General features: G+C 41.2%; 1 non-coding gene across 1 annotated transcript; it reads left to right on the top strand.

The window, feature by feature from the left end:
- Window positions 1–623: 623 nt before the first annotated feature.
- LOC122049792 lies at window positions 624–729 on the top strand. Its single transcript, XR_006131049.1, has one exon. It is a non-coding gene; the product is annotated as a small nucleolar RNA R71 (small nucleolar RNA).
- The last annotated feature ends 21391 nt before the right edge of the window (window positions 730–22120 follow it).

Here is a 22120-nt window from a genome sequence, read left to right as displayed (position 1 = left end):
GTCCTGGGAAAGATTTAACTTCCTTTTTTCCAAATTCCCTTTGAGATTTTGGAGGAGGTTCATCTTGCTTATCTAGTGTTGGTGTGATCAATCGTTGAGGGAAAGGTACTTGTGGCCTTTGGGAACTTCCTGGAGAAATGGAATTAAGTTCTTGTGATATTCTATTATTCTTCTCCTCAATTCTAAACATGTCCTTCTTCAGAAGTTCTTCATGATTTTTTCCAATTCTCAACCCAACATCATCACACTTTTCACTAGATCTTGTCTGCGAAGGAGGGGGATCTTCTTTAAATCATTTTGAAACAATACTTTCAATCTTTGCCCCCAAATGTTTGAACTCCCTGTTCTGTGACTTGTGATTTTCAAGACTCATAGATGGTTGAGTTACAATTTGTTTGACAGGCTCTATAACATTTATGGCTTGCACTTCTTGAATGTTTGAAGGAGAATTCATCCAACTTATGTTCGACCATTCATGGAGGTTCAATGTCACTTGATCAATTAATGCATATGCTTCATCTACACTTTTATCCATAAAAGAACCTCCAGCAGATGAATCCAATATACTCTTGTCTGAAAAAGAAATTCCCCCATAGAATATGTGCAGAATCAACCATTTTTCAAAACCATGATGATGGCACTGTCTTTGAAGACTCTTGAATCTATCCCATGCTTCAAATAATGATTCTCCATATGACTGAGCAAAATTTGTTATGTAATTCCTCATATACACTGTTCTGCTTAGAGGGAAAAAATGATTCAGAAATTGCTTCTCCAATTGTTCTCAACTTGTGATGCTTTGAGGACGAAGAGAATATAACCAAGTCCTTGCTTTATCTTTGATACTAAAAGGAAATGTCATCAATCGAATTGCATCTGCTGACACTCCTTCACATTTCATCATATCACAAATCTCTAAAAATGTTTCAAGATGCAGATAAGGACTTTCTGATACTTCTCCTCCAAATTTGTGGTTTTGTATCATAAAAATTAACTTTGGATCTAGTTAGAAACTTTCTACTTCAATTTAAGGTTGCACAATAAGAGATAAAAATCTTGCAGAAAAAGGTGTAGAAAAATTTCTCATGAGCCTGCTTGACATGTTAGTACTCATGGATGTTCAAGAATCAAAAACAAGAAATAAAATGCAATATGAAAAAGCAAGAAAGAAAATGTAAAATTTAAATTGCAAGAAATAAAGTGCATAATGAAAATAAGAAAGAAAAGACAAAAGGGAAAAGAAATATGTCTAGAATAATTTATATGTTAATCAACAAATGTGTTTATAAGTTCTTGTTATTCTTGATACCTTTACGAAGTTTGATCTTCTCATACACAAGAACCATATTGCAAGATATGTTTACAAAAGAAAAGTAGAGAGAAAAAGAAAAGTTAGATCGAAAGAAAAATAGAGAAAAGATAGACTAGGATGCTAGAAATCAAGATTGCAAAGTTAGAATAAGAATTACAACAAAATGAATTGCCAAGAAGTAGAAAGATATGCAAAAATTATGAAAACAGAATTCTAAAGATTAGTTACAAATATGCTAATGTAAAGAAAAGTTATGTTATGTTTAGTCTAACTCAATTCATAATCTCTAATGTTATAGCGCAGTCTCCGGCAATGACGCCAAAAACTTGTTGACCTCCGCAAGTATACGGAAATGTCGTAAGTAATAATAAAAGATATCGTATCCACAAGGATTGGAATAAGCATTAAAGATGTCTCAATGCGAGTTAGCTAAATAACTAATCAATGGGTTGACAGAATCTAAGTGTAACTATGAAAAGTAAACAAAGAAATGAAAGGATAAGAAATAAGAATAAGGGCAATGATAAGGGTATGTTCTAGGAGTTTTGGTTTCTTTGTAATGTTATTCAATGTAATGATCTACCAAATCTTATCCCTCAATTGTCCGTCATTTGTAGAAGGTTGTCGGTTCTCTCTTGCAATAGACAACAACCTAGGACTGAAATGTTGGAACCCCAAGGTGGTTTTGGTGTGATCAACAAGTTAAGTTAGGTCCTGTGTGTTTCTAACCTTATGTCTAAGTTTGCAGGAACTTAGGAGCACAGGTAGTTGAGCGGAAAACGCAGCTAGCAAGAAGGACGGCACGCGGTGCGTCCGAGCGACAAGGTGCAGCGGAAGAGTACACCAGCGGACGAGAAGGAAGCGTGCGGTGGCTCCGAGGGACTAGAAGCCGGAGCGGAAGACTGCTCAAGGAGCAAGAGACGCAGCTAGCGAGAAGGTCAACACGGGGTGCGACCGAGGGACGAAGACTGCGGATGAGTACGCTAGCGGATGAGAAGGAAACACGCGGAGATTCTGAGGGACGAGAAGCCGGAGAGAAGCCTGCTCGAGAAGACCAGAACCTGGGTTCGGGTGAGCCCTTTCCGGATGGCAGAGATCACCCAAGCGAACCGAACCGGAGCAGAGGTCTCGGACAAAAAAGTTAACCATTATTGACTTTTGGCTTCGAGGCGCCCGGAACCCTTCCAGGCGCCCCGACCAAGGCTATAAATATAGCCTTGGTCCAGAAGCTTTTCATCAGTTCAGAAATTGTAACAACGCTTGTGCGCTTTCCACTGTTTAGATTAGCTTCTCTTTTTGTGCTTCAACGCTGTAAGAGGCTTCTCCGCCTGAAGGAGATTGATAGTGCGCTTCATCCTTTCCTTGGATTAACAACCTCCCCGGTTGTAACCAAGTAAACAATTGTGCCTCTTTCTTTTCTGCTTTTAATTTACTGCTTTACTTTATTTTACAAGTGTTAGTTTGAAAAGTTGGGAAGGGTTTTTGTTTATTTTTTATAGGGCTATTCAACCCCCCCTTCTAGCCAGCCCAACGGTCCTACAAGTGGTATCAGAGCTAAGACGCTTCAGGAGGACTAACCTCCAATCGAAGCAAAGATAATGGCCGAACCAAGCATCCACCCGCCGAAATACGAAGGAGATTTCGCTACCTGGAAGAATCTGATGCAGGTATTTTTTTTTACAATAGACTTTGAATTAACTTTAACAATGGAATCTGGCTTTGTAGCTCCAGAAGGTAAGGAAAAATGTCAATGGACAAAAAAGGAGCAGGCTGAATTCGTGGCGAACGGTAAAGAAGAATACCATCTGCTAAGCATTCTTCCACCTCAAGAAGTCAACAGGATCGGGCACTACGACTCGGCAAAGGAACTTTGGGAGAAGTTCCTCGAGCTGCACGAAGGGGCGTCCGAAGCCAAGCTCGCCAGAAGAGATCTGCTTCGCAATCAGCTCACCAGCCTGCGACTTGGGGAAGACGAGTCAATCGCGCATCTGCACTCGAGAATAAAAGAACTTATTACCGGACTTTCGAATCTCAGAGAAAAGGTAAGTAACCAAGATTTGCTCAGGTACGCACTGAATTCCTTTCCTAGAAATACCAAATGGGCATCATTAGTAGATGTCTTTTACATTTCTAAAGATTTGGAAAAAAAATTGTTAGAAGAATTCTTTTCAATATTTGAAGTGCATGAGTCAAGATGTGCAAGAATGAAGAAGCCCAAGAACAACGTCGCCCTCAAAGCTTCGAGAGACGAACTAGAGTCAGAATCTTCTCTCGACGACGAGGAAATGGTAATGATGGTAAGAAGATTTAAGAAACTTTGTAAATCCAGATCTACTAACCATCCGCAGGGGAAGAAGAAAAGGACGATCCGTTGCTACCATTGCGACGAAGAAGGGAACGTCAAGGACAACTGCCCCAAGCTGAAGAACAAGGACAAGGAGAAGGGTAAGAAGTCTATCCAAAAGCGAAAGGCCCTAAAGGCGACGTGGGATGATACGTCGTCCGAATCGGAAGTCGAGGCATTCTCTGGACTCGTACTGATGGCGAGTCATCAAGACGACGACTGCGATTCAAGCTCTTCTGAGATGAGCACTGAGAGCATCGATGAAGGGGGAGCTTCGTCCGAAGAAAGCAGCAATTCAGGGGGAGACACGGACAACGAACTCAACAAGGTAAGTCAGGTACGTTCTCTTCCTCCCGATAAACTTTTTAAGTTTGTTAAATTATTAACTAAAGACTGCTGTAAATTAGAAAAAGAAATAAAAAATCTAAAAATAATTTTAGCTAAATCCTGCCCTTTAGAAGAATTAGATAAATCAAAATTAGAAAATGAAAAATTACAATTAGAAAATCAAAATTTGAAAAATCAAATAGACAACTTGAAAAACTATGCATGCTCATCTAATTTTAGAAAATTTAAAAATTTAAATTGGTATTATAGATATCATCCAGGACAAATTAGGAATATTTCAAGAAAATATATCCCTAAAAATCTTTTAGTTAATCCAGTAGGCTGGAACCTTTATTGGGTTCCTAAATCTTGCTTAGTCTAAATATTAAAAATTAGTGCTTTCAGTGAGAAAATTAAACAATGAATTTCTCTATGAGGCTTTGTCTAAGGAAGTGGTTGTTGCTTCAATAACCAAGAAGGCCTAGTACCTCGCCATGACCTGGAAGCCAAAATACTTAAATAAATGTTTAATTAACTTTCTGTCAAAGCATTAAAAATAGAATTAATTAATGCTTTCAAGTTTTTTTCAAATATTTTTTTAATATTTTTATACTTAGAAAAATACTTTTACATGAAATTCACTTAGAAAATTTTTTAAAGATTTAAGAAAATATTTTTTCAAAAATATTTTTTTTGGTATTTTTTCTCTTAGAAAATTCTCTTTAATACTTAGAAAAATTCTCAGAAGATACTTTTTAAGTTAAAGGTTGTTATGAAATTGAAATTTTCTACTTAAAATTTTTTAGAATTTTTTTTAATGTTTTTGCAAAAAATGTCTAAGTTAGAATTTTTTTTATATAATTTCACTTAGAAAATTTTACTTAAGTTTTTTTTTCAGAGACTCTTTATGTGAAAATTATTGCAAATTTTTAAGGATCTCAAAATTTTCTAAGTCTTTAACCCTTAGATTTTTTTTTAGAAACCCCATTTTGTTTGTGATCAAAGGGGGAGAAGGATTAGTATAAGTTTAGAGGGAGGCAGACCAAAATATTAACTTGTTTTATTTTTTGCACTTAAATTACAAATTTAGTTAAGTTTATTTTATGTCTATTTTTACCCTAGCTTAACTTGGGTTGCTCACACCAAAAAGGGGGAGATTGTTGGAACCTCAAGGTGGTTTTGGTGTGATCAACAAGTTAAGTTAGGTCCTGTATGTTTCTAACCTTGTGTCTAAGTGTGCAGGAGCTTAGGAGCACAAGTAGTCGAGCGGAAGACGCAGCCAACGAGAAGGACGGCATGAGGTGCGTCCGAGGGACGAGGTGCTGCGGAAGAGTACACCGGCGGACGAGAAGGAAACGTGCGATGGTTCCGAGGGACTAGAAGCCGGAGCAGAAAACTGCTCGAGGAGCAAGAGACACAGCTAGCGAGAATGTCGGTACAGGGTGCGACCGAGGGACAAAGACTGCGGATGAGTACGCTGGCGGACGAGAAGGAAACATGCAGCGATTCCGAGGGACGAGAAGCCGGAGGGAAGCCTGCTCAAGAAGACCAGAACCTGGGTTCGGGTGAGCCCTTTCTAGATGGCAGAGATCACCCAAGTGAACCGAACCAGAGCAGAGGTCCCGGACGAAAAAGTCAACTATTGTTGACTTTTGGCTTCGGGGCGCCCGGAGCAGCCCGGGGTGCTCGAAACCCTTCCGGGCGCCCGAACCAGAGGTTTTGACCAGATCGAGATTTATCTCAATCAGAACGTTGGGAGATAAAATTTATCCCCCCTAAGGCGCCTGGAACCCTTCCAGGCGCCCCGACCAAGGCTATAAATATAGTCTTGGTCCAGAAGCTTTTCATCAGTTCAGAAATTGTAACAACGCTTGTGCGCTTTCCACTATTTAGATTAACTTCTTTCTTTTTGTGCTTCAACACTGTAAGCGGCTTCTCCGCCTAAAGGAGATTGATAGTGCGCTTCATCCTTTCCTTGGATTAACAACCTCCCCGGTTGTAACCAAGTAAACAATTGTGCCTCTTTCTTTTCTGCTTTTAATTTACTGCTTTACTTTATTTTACAAGTGTTAGTTTGAAAAGTCAGGAAGGGTTTTTGTTTATTTTTTACAGGTCTATTCATTCCCCCCTTCTAGCCGACCCAACGGTCCTACATGAAATATATATAAATGTGATCAATTAGGAATGAACCATATGTTGTCCATACACAGGCTTGCCTGTCACGTGCGTCCCTCAGATAATCAACATAGAAATCCACTACTTATCAACCTCATTAAGATATAAAGATTAATGCATCCAATCCATCTTACCCTCTTGAAATACCTAATTTCCATTTCAAGATTACCCCTCAAGCGTCCTTACACGAGCATGTTCCTGTCATGAACGTCCCTCGAAAAATCGAATGAGAAACAATCCATACAAGATCCATAAGATATTCAAATATTCAATCAAGCATGGTAATTAAGCTCTAATCTCAACAATCCACGCAAGAAAGAATAGATACAAACAGGGCAAAATCATAGAAATAGGAATTTTGACAAATCCACAAGAGTTTACATCAAATCTCCATTACAAATACTCCCTCCATCCTAGAACAAGAGATCTAATCCATGGAACAAGGAAAGAATCCCAAAGATAAGGAAAAGACAAGCATCTTGATCCCCAAATCCAAGAAAAGAGAGGGAAGAAAAGCTTATCTATGATGAAGAGCCGTCTTCGGATCCAATCCTCCTTCCCCGGAGTTGAAACGTTGAAGATCTGCCCTTGATTTACCAGAAAGCCTCCCAAGAAGGTGGAGGAACGCCCAAATCTTGAATTCCCCCCAAAAGGGAGAAGATCCCCTTTGAAATGAAGAAGAAACCTTTATATAGAGGGGGAAATTCGGGCGCCACACGGCCCTAGGACCTGGTCGTGTGTGGGACATGGCCTGGCTCACTCCCCTCTCTTCCTATCTCACACGGTCGTGTGTGAGACACGGCCATGTTTGGCTCTGCCACTGCACTCCTTGCACGGCCGTGTAGATCCACACGGCCTACACTGCCTCCGGCTCTGGAGCTCCTGCACGGATCGTGTGAAGCACACGGCCAGGGCATTCTTGGCCTCTAGAATTGTTGCACGGGCCATGTGTAGTACACGGCCAGGGCATTCTTCGACTCTGGAAGGCTTGCACGACCATGTAGTGTACACGGCCTGGCTTCCTCTGGCTTCTCATCTTGGCACGGTCATGTGAGGTTCACACGGCCAAGGCCACTTCCTTTCCTGCTGCAATCACACGGGCAGTGATCCACATACGGCCTGGGCAACCCCCCATGGCAGGGTCGTGTGAGGTACAAGCATGGTGCCTTCCTCCTTTGCTTCATTTGCAGATTTGGCCTTGAACACAAAACCTTCACAAAATTCAACTCCTGTGTACAGAAAATGGACAAAAGTAGATCTCCGAACAAAAAGAGTAAATATGCTAAAAGGAAAGCTGGAAGTACGAAAATACGTAGACAAAGTATGTGAATGTGCGTCAAAATATGTTAAACAAGTGTATACAATCTACGCACATCAAGTTGTATCCTGCATGCGTGTGGTGTGTGTGTCGTAATAAAATAGTTTTATTATCATATTTTTGCTTCCACTACACGTTATACGAAACGTGTTAAGCACACACCGCATCGAGCATACCCTAACAGTGGTATCAAAGCTCTAATTGTACTTTGACATGATCATAAAATTGGTTTTATGGATTGTAGTAATCATAGTTTTATTGTTTTGGGTATTAGGGAAATTACGGAGGATAAAAATTGTTTCCTGATCCTAGATTAGAATCACACAAAAAATAATTTTAATCGATCCACCAATCGATTGACATGTGTGTAAATCAATTAAGCATCCAAACCAATCAATCAATAGATCAAATTCACAACAAAAAGTTTCTCTCAATCAATTAAAATTTACTTTCAATTGATTAAGGAGTAAAAAGTCATGAAAATTGACTTCTGGATCGATTTAATTGATCCCAATTGATTGATGAAAGTTATCAATCAATTAAATAGCATAAAATCATGAATAGAATGTTTCATAATCAATTGATGAATTGATTGAGCCTTTGAATCAATTACCCAATCAATTAAGAGCTCTAAAATCGTAAACAAACCTCTGAATTGGTTGGCTAATTGATTCAATCGATCCTAATAGATTGGTGAAAGTCGACAATCAATTGAACAACCAAAAATCATGTTTAAAGGACTTCGTAATCGATTACTGAATCAATTAAAGCATCTTAACCAATTACTGAATCAATTAAGAACTTTGATCTCGCATATAGAAAGTTTTGTAATCAATTGCATAATCGATTAAGTATCCCCTGAATCAATTACCGAATCGATTAAGTATCCCCTGAATAGATTACCGAATCGATTACCGAATCAATTAAGGGGCATTCTATTCAAAAGTAAAAAGATGTAATCAATCACTTAATTGATGGGGACTTCCCAATTGATTAGTGAATTGTGCCAATTGATTGGCGCAACTTGAATCGATCCCAAAAATTCCAATTTTGGAAATTCTAAAATAATTAAGAAAATCACAATTAAGGAAATTGTTTCCTAATTAGATTTACTTAATTAAAAATTATTTCCTTAAAATAAATATGTTGTTAGCTAGACTTGGAAATTTGTTTACTAATCTAAATTAAGGAATTTTGGTTTATGGAAATCAAATCCTTAAACATATTCTATATTTGATAAGCATAAAATATATAAGGCTTTTACTATGCTTTCACCCTATTTTAGATTGACTTTGCATATATGTGTTGGTGCAAGAAGCATCTGACGATCGAACCTGAGTTTTGATAAATGACAAAGGGTTCAAAGTTAAGGTTATTTGTGGTCTAACATGTTTGAATGAGTTTGCAGGAAAGTCCTAAGTGTACTTAGGCAAAAGTCCTAGCTACGGTTAGGCAAGGGGAAAATCCTAGGGGAGTAGTAACCCTATGTCCTAGGGGGTGGTAACCCTAGGCGAAAAGTCTTGGCAGGTCGAGGACTTGGGGCAAAAACCCTAGAGTCAAGACTCTAGGTGGAAAGTCCTGGTGTCGCGAATCAGGTAGAAGACTGGATGAGTCGTGGAGCGAACGTCCAGCAGAAAGTCCTGGAGCCTCAGGTGCTGAGCAAAAGTCCAGTCGGTCTGGAGGACTGGTCTGGCAACAGGTAAACTCTCCTGAGTGGAGTAGCTGAGGATGCATTCCCTGATGAGGGAACAGTAGGCGTCGGTTCGACCTAGGGTTTCTGAATGAAAATCTGAAGTCAAAACAGGACAGTTCGATGGCTGTGAAATTTTTATATTAATCTTGTTTTATTTGTGCTAACTCTATTTTATAGGATATGTTTTGTATTTTGTTCTAACATATCTTGCAGGGAATGAAAAAGTACTAAAAGCCCGGATGAACAGTATCCGAGGTGCCCTCCATGGAGATTGGAGGTGCCTTGGGTGCCTTGGCCGAAGTAACACAAGAAGCAGGTCAAGGGCGCCCTTTATAGGGCTTGAGGGTGCCCTGGACGCTGGATGGAAGGCGCCCTCCATGGACTTGGAAACGCCCTTGGGTGGATAGGCTGTGGGTGAAGCGGAGCTTATCCACACTGTGGATCCAGCGGGGTTGGAGGCACCCTCTATACTGTTGAGGGAGCCCTCAATGGGTTATATAAGCCTATCTTGAGCAGCAGCAAAGAGACAACTGAAAAACGTAATTCTTCTTCTGTGTGATGCTCAAAGGATGATCCGATAAAACTACAACTCGACTCCGACGACCAGAATCTTTAAGTTTACTAATTCCTTGTTTGTCGATATAAGTTTTTCATTTATATTGTACTTCAAATTGTAACTTCCGAATTGATAGTGATTGCCCAAAGTAAATGCTCAACGAGTGTGGGCCTTGGAGTAGGAGTTGCCACAAGCTCCGAACTAAGTAAAACCTTTGGCGTTGGTATTTGTGTTTTGTTATTCCGCTACATATTTAATTGAAGTTTTTCAAAACGAACGTGAAAGCCATGAGCAATATTCACCCCCCTCCCCCTCTAACGCTTTCGATCCAACAATATGAACTCCATGATATTCCACTTTTATTCATCCTTATTATAATTTCCTACTCCTAGATATAGCTTCCATGTAATTTTGATGACAAGGGCGAAGGATGGAATGAAATAGGAGCAAAAAGACCAAGGAAAGAGCCCTGCCCCTACCATGGGTAGCCGTGGCCAATGCCATGGCTTGTGGCAGGCTCGGCTGCCCTACCACGGACAACCGAGCCAGTGCCATGGCCCATGATAGGCTCAACCGCCATGCTATAACTTGGCGTGGCCCATGCCGCGAGTGGCCTGCGCCTAGCGGCATGGGCCATAACCTCTTTTGTCGTCGTGCCACGGGCGCCCATGGTCAATGCCATGAACCGTGACTGCTAGATCTAAGATCTCTCACGCAACATGGACTCTCGTGCCTAGTGGTACTGGCTGTACTACACAACTAACTCCAACCTCTATAAAAGGAGTTTGGATCGAGAGGTGCAGGGGGACAAGAATGAGAGGACTAGGTCCTTCTCAGGGTTTTCCCTTCTTAGGGAAATCCTAGGGTCATCGCCTTCATCGACTCCGACACTCCGTCCACCTCTAGCGCAAAGAAATGACACCGAAGACACAGAGAATCTTCTCCCTAAGAATCTCTTAACTCTATCCTCTATATCTGAATTATATGAATGCTTATGCTTGTGTCTTTGGATTGTAATCCCTTTACAATGGAGTAGTTCTCTAGATTTAGGATGTAGGAAGTAATTGTGATACATATTTGATGTATGAACTATGTAGTTGGATATTTTCTGATGCAATAATATGTTTTATAACTTGTTCTATCATGTTGTGCCTTGTATGTGCTTGACGAAACATGTGTGAGGGACAATACATGTAGAGGTAGAGTTTTGGTCACCATATAGAGGAAGTGCTTTGGGTTTCCAACTGCTCGTGAACCAACTTTCGAACGTCTAGATAATTCACTGTGCGGAATCAACTGATTCTTAATCAACAGTTCCTGTGGATTCGATGGTATTATTACTTGACAACACTTCTGTGCACTTACGAATTTATCACATCAATATCCAAATAAAATTATGATAACTATAAATTTCTTAATACCATGTCATATTGTATGTCATATAAATGCATCAATTAATTTTAATTTTATGTCATGATTAAATGTAATTATGTTATGCGTGCATGATTTCATGTCATCATATTTACATGCATGTGATATCATATAGATAAATCATATGCATGATGAAGATGGGACCTAAATCCCTTACAAAATATTAAAACCTACACCTTTCATCAATATGGTAAGACATAGAGTTTAATTACTTGTTTGAGTTGTTGTGTAAAATCCAAGCTCAACCTAAAATTACACATGTTCGAACCATTTAGATACGATCTCATGATTAACGGGTTGGTTTTAACTTGAAGCGATGATTTATTGTGCCAAACCCAAGGTCAACTTGGATAGAGATGAAGTTGGGTGATGTGCATTTAATGTATACTTGTTAATGTGTTAGAAATCCAATGTTTATGAAAATATCAATTGGTTGATAGCATAATGTGATAGTTGCATATACGCGATATGTAATCGGTATATTTGATACCTACCACTACAGCTAAGAATGACTTATTGTGCCAAATCCAAGGTTGTTCTTATCTGAAGTGGATATCAATCCACTTAGAGAAAACCTACCATCTCCCAAACTCATAACTAAGGGCTCTTGAATTCGAAAAATAAGCAGGAAGTTTATTATATGTAAATTGTTTATATATTCTCGTTTTTATATTTCTAGGTTAATCATTTAATTATAACATCTTTAAATTTACGTTCGTTAATGGACTCAAACACACTGACTTGGTTGAACTTCTTGGACTGGTTTCAAAATAGGAGAATTATTTTCAAGGTTGAGAAACTAGTATATGTCCTTGAAAAGACACTTTCCACAAATATAGCAAATGATGCAATACTAGGCTAGACATTGGTCTTTGAAAAGTAAATGGTTGATTTTGAGCTTGCGAGTTACATTATGTTGGTCTCAATATCTCCTGAACTACAAAAATAATATGAGCATATGGATGCTTACACAATTAATTTTCATCTACGTGAGCAATTTGATGAGCAAGCTAGATCCGAACAGTTTAAGGTCACCAAGCTACTCTTTTTCTCCGCAATATAGGAGGGTTCATTTATGATACAATATGTGTTGAAGATAAATGACTACATTGAGCATTTGGGATTGCTTGGATTTACATTAGATCATGAATTAGGTATTGACTTAATTCTGCATAGTTTACCCGCTAGCTATTCACTGTTTGTGATGAACTACCAGATGAACCGCATTGAATTCACAACTCCAAAGTTGATCAACATGCTAAAAGATGTAAAACCTTCTGTAAAGAAAGAACAAAAGACATTGATGTTAGTAGACTCCTCAAAGAAAGGTTCTAAAAAAAGCTAAAGTATCAGGCCATTGGGAAGAAGAAAAAGGTCAAGACAATAGAATCAACAAAAAAAGTCCATGCCATCATCATGGAAAGATGGAATACTAGCAAAGAAACTACAAGATTTATCTTGAGTCCGTGAAGAAGAAGAAGAAGAAGGTATCTAATGCCCCATCTGCTTCAGGTATTTTCATTATTAATTGTTATATTATTTCCTCTAACACCTGGAAATTGGATACCGGATGTGGTTCACATATATGTAATAACATACAGGGGCTAAGGAATAACAAAAGAATCGTCAAGGGAGAAACAAATATGCAAGTTGGCAATGGAGCAAAGGTTGCTGCTGTCGCCATTAGAACATATTTTTTGAAGCTTCCTAGTGGACATGCCTTAGAACTGGATAATTGTTATTTCATTCTTGCATTAATAAAGAACATTGTTTCTATTTTTTGTTTAAATAGAAAATGTTTCCATTTGACTTTTAATAACAATTGTTATTATATAACTTTGAATGATGTTCTTTATAGTACGAAAACTTTATGCAATGGCATCTACATGTTAGATATATGTAACGACCCAACTCCTGGGTACTAAGCTGTGAGCCGGATCGCTACATTAAATACTGACGCTACTGGGGTGTACTGTGCGGAAACTGGGTAAAATAAAATTTTACTAAACTATTGTAGTTGCCTCTGTTAACTCTGTAGGAGTGAGATTTCATATCCAACTACCTTCTAGATATTCATAGCTATGCTGGGGAGATGAAACTGGAGCTTTGGATTGGTCCGTGGAACGATCTACTGACACCCACGTGAACACTGGCTGGATCGGTCTGCCGACCGATCTAGCTGCTCACTGATCGGTCGGTGAGACCGATCAGTGGCTCACTGATCGGTCGGCCGACCGATCAGTGACTGCAGATTTCGTCCCGAACTCTCTGTTCGTGGATGGAACGGTCGGCTGACCGATCCTGCGAGATACAGTAGCTACTGTATCCATCTGGATCGGTCGGCTAACCGATCCAGGAAGAGGCATCGCACTGGATCGGTCGGCTAACCGATCCAGGAAGAGGCATGGCACTGGATCGGTCTGCTGACCGATCCAGGTTCTGAAAGTCTGAACCGAAATCAGAGTTTCTGATTTCCAGCATTGATTCGTGCCAAAAATCGCATACACAAGTTCTAGATACATGAAAACACTCTAGCATGCAAATACTAACATTCTAACATCATATATTTAACATTCTAAGTATAATCTAAAGCATGGTTCGTTAACTCATGTTAAACATGGAAATACTAAAGTTCATATGCTGAATTGAAATTACTAAAGAGTTCAAATGCATAATTAAATCTTATTAGATCCCTAAGATCTTTCATTCCAGTTCCACACACACACATCTTGATCTGCATTGTCCTTCAGCCTCCTCTGCTAGTCCATCTTTCCTTTACCTTTATCTGCAGTATAAGGAAACATAGTATCTGTAAGCTTAAGGCTTAGTAAGAAATCATCTACCTCACTAAATCATGCATACGATGCAAATATGATTTTAAATCATGCTGTTTGAAAAACATACTGAATATGCAAGCATGGCATGACATAGTATCATACAAAGCATGGCATAACATATAAACTGAACATGAAACTGAACTAGTCATGCATATATCTAAATCTGTACATCATGTAAACTAAACCTGAACTGAACTGAAAGCTAAACTAGTGTTCTCATCACGGTTTCAAATTTGAAAACTATAAATATAATAGATGAAAATACTAAACATGCTCTTGGGCCCTGGCATATGCGCGCATCCCTACGAGACCCGGGATTGCAAGTTCGAATCCAGCAGGTTACTAGGTTATCTCAACCTAGGGACGACTGTGGAGTCCAACCCATGGATATCTGATCCAAGTACAGTGCCAACTAAAAAGTAAAATGCTGAATACTGTTTTATTTTACTTTGCTGTTCTAGGTTATCTGAACCTAGAGGCTACTGTGGGAGCCCACCCAATGGATATCTGATCCATATAACTGTAATAACTAATAATAAACTGAATAAAATGTTTCTAATACATTTTACATGCTGTTAGGACGCCTACTGGTGCATCCTTCTGAACTGGGCATTCTACTGAATGCTTGGTGTGCACTAAAGGCACACCCTAAAACTGAAAACTGTAAAACTACTGAACTAACGCCAAAACTAACAAGCGAGAGCAATTATACTGAAGGTGAGGGGTTTCTTACCTCAATCGCAAGGTTTTCTTACGATTCTATCCGTTAGGTTTTCTGGAACCTGTTCCGTTCGACGAACCGCTTACGTCCTCGCGTTCCTCTCGCGGAGAAGAACCGACTTCGTGTTGGTGTTATCGCCGGAAAGTGAACACACGATCCTAGGGAAGGAACCCTAGGTCTCCTTTACTTTGTTTGCTGCGCCGAGAGAAAGAAACGGGAGAGGGAGAGGAGGCTTCGGTGAGGAGAGAAAATGCCGAACCCAAAAATAAACCAAATCCCAACTTAAGTTAATATTTATATTAAGTGGGTAACTAGGCCCAACTCTAATATAAATTAAATTGTTCCCCTTTCCTTTCAGCACGGCCCTGCTGGGTTCACCGGTTACTAAACTTATCCATAAACCATAGGTCTCGGGTTCGATTCCCGCCTAAGCTATTTTACGGTTCCAATTATTTTTGCATTTTCCGCTACTCGGAAAATTCCGGAAAAATATCTAAAAACTTCAGAAAAATCATAGAATAATTCTAAAATAAATTCGGGAATTTTTCGGGCTTTACAATCCCCCATACCTTATAAAAAGTTCGTCCCCGAACTTAAAACAATTCTGGGTACTTCTGTCTCATGCTGGCCTCTGTCTCCCAAGTCGCCTCTACTGCTGTGTGATTTTTCCAACTGACTTTGACTAATGGTACTTCCTTGTTCCGTAATTTCTTTACTGCTCGGTCTATTATCTGAATAGGCCGACTGTCATAGCTGAGATCATCACGGACCTGTACCAACTGGGGCTCAATCACCTGGGTGACGTCTGGAATATGCTTCTTCAGCATGGAGACATGAAATACGTTGTGGACAGCTGACATCTCCTGAGGTAACTCTAGCTCATATGCTACCTTGCCCACTCTCTTCGTGATAAGGTATGGTCCCACATATCTGGGAGCTAGCTTGCCCTTCTTCCCAAAACGCATGACTCCCCTCATGGGAACTACTCTGAGGAAAATTGTATCCCCAACTGAAAACTCTAGGGGTCTGCGTCGTGTATCGGCATAGCTTTTCTGACGGCTCTGTGCTGTCTCTATCCTCTGGCGAATCTGCTGTATGGATGCTGTGGTATCTGCTACTAGATCTGTCTGAAGCTCTAGTTCCTTCTGTTCACCACTCTCATACCAGCAGATTGGTGATCTGCACCTCCGCCCATAGAGTGCCTCATAAGGTGTCATGCCGATAGTGGCCTGATAACTGTTGTTGTATGCAAATTCTGCTAGACTCAGATATTTGCACCAACTTCCCTTGAAATCTAGGGCACAAGCCCGGAGCATATCTTCGAGTACCTGATTTACTCGCTCCGTCTGACCATCTGTCTGAGGATGGAAAGCTGTGCTGAATTTTAACTGGGTGCCCATAGCTGACTGTACACACTTCCAGAAGTGTGATGTAAATCTGCTGTCTCTGTCTGATATAATGGTTCGTGGGACTCCATGCAGCCTGACTATCTCCTTGAGATACAACTGAGCTAGCTGCTCCATGGAATAGGATATTCTGATAGCTAAGAAGTGGGCTGATTTAGTCAACCTGTCGACTATTACCCAGATAGCATCAAAACCATTCGTGGTTCTGGGTAATCCCACTATGAAGTCCATAGAGATATCCTCCCACTTCCATTCTGGGATCTGGATCGGCTGCAGAACTCCTCCTGGTCGCTGATGTTCTGCCTTAACCCTTTGACAGGTTAGACAGATGCTGACGTATCTGGCGATATCTCGCTTCATCCCAGGCCACCAAAATCGTTTCTTCAGATCCTGATACATTTTGGTGGAGCCAGGATGCATCGCATAGGGAGTCCTGTGAGCCTCATCTAGAATCTGTTTTCGTAGTTCCTCCTGATCTGGAACACAAAGTCTGTCACCACAGTACACTACCCCACTGGCGGACACTCTGAACTCTCCACTTTCTGATTCTGCTAACCCTTGCTTGATTTTCTGGATTTCAGGATCCTGCTCCTGAGCTGTCTGGATATCATCAAGCAAGGTAGATGCTAAGGACATAGTGGAAAGCTGCCCGACCATAAGCTCGAGACTAAAATCTGTAATCTCCTTCCTTAGGGGTGGTGACATAGCTGCCAAAGATAATAAGGTAGCACTGGACTTCCTGCTGAGTGCGTCTGCTACCTTATTAGCTTTCCCTGGATGGTAGAGGATATCTATGTCATAATCCTTGACCAGCTCTAACCATCTGCGCTGTCGCATATTCAGATCCTTCTGAGTAAAGAAGTACTTCAGACTTTGATGATCTGTATACACTCTGCACTGAGCTCCGTACAAATAATGTCTCCAAATCTTGAGAGCGAACACCACTGCTGCAAGCTCAAGGTTGTGAGTAGGATAGTTCCTCTCATAATCCTTGAGTTGTCTGGAGGCATAGGCGATCACCTGGCCTTGCATCAGTACTGCTCCTAATCCTAATTTAGAGGCGCCACCGTAGATGTCGGGTGTTTTTTCGTATAGCTAAAATAGAGCACCGTCAATCTCCGCTTTAGTTCAAGTCGCTCATGCATCCGTCCACCGAAATTTCTTGTTCTTCCCGGTGAGAGTGGGGAGGCTATCTGGAGAAGTCCTCTACGAATTTCTGTAGTAGCTCGCTAATCCCGAAAGCTTCGATTTCACCGGCGTTCTCGGTCTCTTCCGATTTATCGCTTCTATTTTGTGGATCTACCATAACACCATCCTTGGAGATGATGTGACCTAGAAAGGCTACCTGGTCTAGCCAAAATTCACATTTTATGAATTTACCGTACAGCTGGTTCTGCTGAAGGATCTGCAAAACTGTCTTCAGATGCTCTGCATGGTCCTCCTGAGTGCCTGAATAGATAAGAATGTCATCGATGAACACGATGACAAACTTGTCTAAGTATTCTCTGAATACTCTGTTCATGAGGTCCATGAAAGTAGCTGGAGCATTTGTCACGCCAAAAGGCATGACTACGAACTCATAATGTCCGTATCTGGTCCTGAAAGCTGTTTTAGGTATATCACCTTTCTTGACTCTAACCTGGTGATATCCTGATCTGAGGTCAATTTTAGAGAACACTGTGGCTCCCTTCAGCTGGTCAAACATGTCATCTATCCTGGGGAGAGGGTACCTGTTTTTAATTGTGACCTGATTCAAAGCACGGTAGTCTATGCATAGGCGCATGCTTCCATCCTTCTTCTTCACGAACAACACAGGTGCTCCCCATGGTGAGTGACTAGGGCGTATGAAACCCTTGTCTAGAAGCTCCTGTATTTGCTCTTGAAGTTCCTTCAGTTCAGCTGGAGCCATGCGGTACGGTGCCTTGGAAATTGGATTTGTGCCGGGAATGAGCTCTATCTCAAATTCAATCTCCCTGTCTGGTGCTAAGCCTGGTAGCTCTTCAGGGAAGACTGCTGGGTAGTCACAAACGACTCGAACCTTTGATAGCTGTTGGTTCTTGTCCTGGCTGGTGTTGACTACATTTGCTAAAAATCCCATACATCCTGAATCCAATAGCTGCTGTGCTTTCAGTCTGAGAGAAACTTCCTGGCTTTTCTCTTTGGTTTTCCCATGTACTCAAACTGTACTCCTATACCTTGTCTCGTTTCTTATTTCCGCTACACGACTTTGGTTTCAAAAAGTTAAAGAATAGTTTTTAAACGTGCAATATTCACCAACACCTCTATCGCTTAAATCGATCTATTAGTAGCCAGTGCATAGATGTCATAATGTCTCCCGAGGGTAGCGTTGTCGAGAACTGACTATTGAGTACTTGGGGTGTTGCTATTTTTCGGTAAATGCCACGGATACATAAGAGTGGGTTGCCCCAGTACCGAATAAGACAATTGCATTATGCTGTAAAATACTGATCTGACCTGTGACAACTGTCGAGGCATTTGCTACGTCCTCTCTGGTCAATGAGAAAATCCTGGCATTCGTGATAGCTGCGGGGACTTCTAATCTGCCCTGACTGATCTATGGACCATCTAAGGCAGCATACATCTGGTGTAGCTGCGCTGGCTGAGCCGAGGCCGAGGAAGATCGTTTCTTGTTCGAACATTGCTTAGCCATGTGCCCTTCCTGTCCACATTCAAAACAACCTCGCGTACCCTTGCGGCAAACTCCTGGATGATGTTTCCCACAAGTAGCACATTTGGGATGTCTGGAGTGTTTTCCAGCTGGTCCTCCTTTTGGGTCACTGCTTGCCTTGCGTTTCCCCTTCCAGTTGGAGCTATGTCCCTGTTGTTTCTGCTGAGTACCTGAGCTAGCTTGTCCCTTGGGCTCTATGGAAACCTGTTTCTGCTGGGTGATGCTGTGCTGATAGTGCTCGGTGATCAGAGCACTACTCACTAGCTCCTCTGTGGTTTGTGGCCTATGAACGCCACCAGCCACATTCATCGCGATCTCTGGTCTGAGCATCTTCAGCATCAACCGTACTCGTTCCTTCTCTGTGCTGACTAGTGCTGGACACAGACGGGCCAACCTGTTGAATTTCTTCACGGCTTCCTGAACTGATAGGTTGCCCTGACGAAATTCTGTAAATTCGTCATAGTGTCGGTTCGTGACTTGTATGTGAAAGAATTCCTCGAAGAATTCTTTCTCGAAGTTGGCCCATGTCATCTGGTTTACTGTCCACTTCGATTTAATCCGCTCCCACCACATGCGTGCGTCTCCTGTTAAACAGAAGGAGGCACACTTCACCTTTTCGTGCTCTGGCCAGTCTAGAAGCTCCATCGTGCTTTCCAGTGTTTTAAACCATGCTGGTGCCTGAGAAGTTCTCGGGCTTAATTCTCTGCCACTGGATAAGGTAAGCTTCTCTCTTAGCCCCTGCTACTGGGGCTACTGGGACCGGTATTGCAGGTGAGTGGTACAACCTCTGTGATTACTGGAGTCGTGAGGTTCGGTACTGGAGTGACTGGGGGAGTATCTCCTGCTGCTGTTCAGCTAACTGCTGCTGTAGCTGAGCCACTAGTGCTATAAGGTCTGGGGGAGGCACTGAACTGCCTGCCTCATGCTGGGGCTCAGCCGCTGATGCTTTCTTAGCTGGACGTCCTCGTACCATTTTCTAGACAGCAGAGAACATATGTATATAACTAGGCTATCATGTTATAGTTAACTACTGGTAACATGTTAAATACTATCACTGTAAACATGAATTAATTAACTACCAACATGAGAGCAAACATGAAAGCATATATAACTGATATGAAAGCTGAAAACAAAACTGAGTGAGAGATGTTCTTACTTGGAAGCTGTAGGCACAATGCTGATGTGTGTGTAGGAAGTAAGGAACACTGCTCTGATACCACTCTGTAACGACCCAACTCCTGGGTACTAAGCTGTGAGCCGGATCGCTACATTAACTACTGACGCTACTGGGGTGTACTGTGCGGAAACTGGGTAAAATAAAATTTTACTAAACTATTGTAGTTGCCTCTGTTAACTCTGTAGGAGTGAGATTTCATATCCAACTACCTTCTAGATATTCATAGCTATGCTGGGGAGGTGAAACTGGAGCTTTGGATCGGTCCGTGGAACGATCTACTGACACCCACGCGAACACTGGCTGGATCGGTCTGCCGACCGATCCAGCTGCTCACTGATCGGTCGGTGAGACCGATCAGTAGCTCACTGATCGGTCAGCCGACCGATCAGTGACTGCAGATTTCGTCCCGAACTCTCTGTTAGTGGATGGAACGGTCGGCTGACCGATCCTGGGAGATACAGTAGCTACTGTATCCATCTGGATCGGTCGGCTGACCGATCCAGGAAGAGGCTTGGCACTGGATCGGTCTGCTGACCGATCCAGGTTCTGAAAGTCTGAACCGAAATCAGAGTTTCTGATTTCCAGCACTGATTCGTGCCAAAAATCGCATACACAAGTTCTAGATACATGAAAACACTCTAGCATGCAAATACTAACATTCTAACATCATATATTTAACATTCTAAGCATAATCTAAAGCATGGTTCGTTAACTCATGTTAAACATGGAAATACTAAAGTTCATATGCTGAATTGAAATTACTAAAGAGTTCAAATGCATAATTAAAGCTTATTAGATCCCTAAGATCTTTCATTCCAGTTCCACACACACACATCTTGATCTGCATTGTCCTTCAGCCTCCTCTGCTAGTCCATCTTTCCTTTACCTTTATCTGCAGTATAAGGAAACATAGTATCTGTAAGCTTAAGGCTTAGTAAGAAACCATCTACCTCACTAAATCATGCATACGATGCAAATATGATTTTAAATCATGCTGTTTGAAAAACATACTGAATATGCAAGCATGGCATGACATAGTATCATACAAAGCATGGCATAACATATAAACTGAACATGAAACTGAACTAGTCATGCATATATCTAAATCTGTACATGAACTCAAATCAGGTAAACTGAACCTGAACTGAACTGAAAGCTAAACTAGTGTTCTCATCACTGGTTTCAAATTTGAAAACTATAAATATAATAGATGAAAATACTAAACATGCTGCTGGGCCCTGGCAACTATACTTACTGTGCGCGCATCCCTACGAGACCCGGGATTGCAAGTTCCGAATCCAGCAGGGTTACTAGGTTATCTGAACCTAGGGACGACTGTGGGAGTCCAGCCCATGGATATCTGATCCAAGTACAACTGAACTAAAATAAATTTGTGTTTTCATTACTGCTTTCATTTGACTATATCTGAACCTAGAGGCTACTGTGGGAGTCCACCCAATGGATATCTGATCCATATAACTGTAATAACTAATAATAAACTGAATAAAATGTTTCTAATACATTTTACATGCTGTTAGGACGCCTACTGGTGCATCCTTCTGAACTGGGCATTCTACTGAATGCTTGGTGTGCACTAAAGGCACACCCTAAAACTGAAAACTGTAAAACTACTGAACTAACGCCAAAACTAGCAAGCGAGAGCAATTATACTGCAGGTGAGGGTTTTCTTACCTCAATCGCAAGGTTTTCTTACGATTCATTCGTTAGGTTTTCGGAAACTGTTCCGTTCGACGAACCGCTTACGTCCTCGTGTTCCTCTCGCGGAGAAGAACCGACTTCGTGTTGGTGTTGTCGCCGGAAAGTGAACACACGATCCTAGGGAAGGAACCCTAGGTCTCCTTTGCTTTGTTTGCTGCGCCGAGAGAAAGAAACGGGAGAGGGAGAGGAGGCTTCGGTGAGGAGAGAAAATGCCGAACCCAAAAATAAACCAAATCCCAACTTAAGTTAATATTTATATTAAGTGGGTAACTATGCCCAACTCTAATATAAATTAAATTGTTCCCCTTTCCTTTCAGCACGGCCCTGCTGGGTTCACCGGTTACTAAACTTATCCATAAACCATAGGTCTCGGGTTCGATTCCCGCCTAAGCTATTTTACGGTTCCAATTATTTT

The sequence above is a fragment of the Zingiber officinale genome, chromosome 2B (assembly GCF_018446385.1).
Source record: "Zingiber officinale cultivar Zhangliang chromosome 2B, Zo_v1.1, whole genome shotgun sequence".
Classification (NCBI taxonomy): domain Eukaryota; kingdom Viridiplantae; phylum Streptophyta; class Magnoliopsida; order Zingiberales; family Zingiberaceae; genus Zingiber; species Zingiber officinale.
The sequence above is the reverse complement of the archived record's forward strand: the minus strand, read 5'-3'. Positions and strand labels throughout refer to the sequence as shown.